Source organism: Echinops telfairi, unplaced genomic scaffold, assembly GCF_000313985.2.
Source record: "Echinops telfairi isolate 266 unplaced genomic scaffold, ASM31398v2 ScPeMD7_1713;HRSCAF=2227, whole genome shotgun sequence".
Classification (NCBI taxonomy): Eukaryota; Metazoa; Chordata; class Mammalia; order Afrosoricida; family Tenrecidae; genus Echinops; species Echinops telfairi.
Genome location: NW_022105611.1, coordinates 7338285 through 7340295, shown reverse-complemented (window position 1 = coordinate 7340295; position 2011 = coordinate 7338285).

Genomic DNA, 2011 nt, shown 5'->3' with positions numbered 1-2011 from the left:
GGACACTGCTTGCTACACATGGTAAACAAGTAAACACTTGGAGGTCAACGAAAGCAGGTCAGAGATTGTTCTCCCTGGGGGGTTATCAGTCATCTATAGCAATCAGACTGTACAGTCTGTCCTATCCTAAGTAGGGCCCACTCCCTTCTGATAAGGATTGTAGATTGTTTCCCTGAAGGAGAGCCCAGGGAGGTCAAGCCCATTCAAGGGTGACCAAGGTTAGGCTGCCATATTGACTCTAGGGTCCACCCATCTTGTCACAAGTGTACCCCTAGTTCCTCCACTTCCTATTACGTGTGCACCCCTAACTCATCCCCTTCCTGTCCCGCTTAGGCCTACTGTACAGCCCCTTCCTGTAACGTGTGTAGTTACCTGTAATCACACCCCTAAGTATATATGGGCCTTAGACAGAAATAAAGAGAGACCCTCCCATCCTCTCTGTCCACGCTATGCATGGACCTGGCTGGTGAGATCATGGCCATTCAGGAGGTGAGCATGTTACCAAGAAATGTGTCTGACTTCTTTAATTTACTCTCCTATTTCTATTATTCTCTATGACTTTACTATAGTCTTTATATCATAACCATATGATTGTACCTACTGGACCTATGATATAGTGTGAGGGGCAAAGCCCATGGTCTTTAGCACTGCACTACATGGGGACTTCAAAAACTTCAAGGAAAATGGAATTAAAAGATCATGGATTTTTTCCAACAACTTTTCTGAAGCCCCCTCATATGTTCCTTCCCAATAGAAATAAAATTGAGAAAAGATCAAACAAATGAAGGTCCTAAAACAGGGGCTGAAGCAGGTGAGTAGAAGGAATCCCACCCTGTTTGGGGGCAGTTGTTCTGGGAGTGTTTCCAGAGTTCTCCCATTTGACAGTCTGATCTAGGGTAATGCTACTACTGAAATGAAATCATAAGCCCCTCCCACACAGCCAGAGATGAAAAATGGCATCCAAGAGTGAGGAGGTCACATATGTGACCAGTGCAAATAAAGCTGGAGGTTGAGGCATTACCTCATGTTATGAAAATATCTTGTAATAAAGGAAGTAATGTGGTAATAAGTCCAAACGAAAGGGTGCTGAGTCAGTAGTCTGTTTAGAACAAAGCCAATCAAGGTCTGCCCACGATTCCTTATGCCCCCTCATGGTTCTCTGGGTAGAAACGTCTGGGCTGGAGGAGAAGACCTGAAGCAGCTGTTGCCTGGGGAAGGTCAAAGGACCAAACAAGTTAAAGACATTTCTATTGTGAATATAATAAGGCTGATAATACTAGGGATCTCTGTTAAGGTCACAATTACCACCACTGTGCCATATATTCACTCACTCATGTATTTATCCAGGAAACAGCTATAGAGATTCTATTATATTCCAGGTCCTGTGCCAGTTGCTGGGACACTATAGGGATCCCTAGAAGCTTATAGCATAGTCAGAAGACTGGAGATGGCAGACCCTTCTAATGCAATCAAGTAAAAGAGTCTTGCCATTTGTGAGTATTACCACATGGCTCTCCCTGGTAGTAGGTAGGGATTGGCTGGTGGGGTGTCAAGAAATAACATCCTACAATGTGCAAGTGAGAAGAGCCATAGTGCAGTAGTCCAGCTCCCTTGCTGTACAGAGAAGGAAAATGAGGACCTGAGTTACGAAAAGGATAAAGTGCACATTGAGCACATGCCTCAGAGTTTAAGGCAGAGCAGCAGCAGCATGAGTAGGCTTCTTGGAAGGGGTGGGACTTCAGCTGGGCCTTCCTGGAAAAATAAGTACGATGTGCAAGTGTGCGTGTGTGTGATTGGGAAACAGATATTTATGTTTGGCTTCTAGATACTGATTTTTTTCCTAGTTTTTCTGATCACTAAGATCCTTCAAATCTACCTTCTTTAGTGGTTTGAGAAAATCGGTCACTGGGTGTGATATGATTAATAGCTTAGGTTAATAGCTTAGGTTTGAGGGGCTGGCAGACCCCCAATCTAGGCTCTGTTATTCTTTCCCTTGTGTCGACCTGGGATA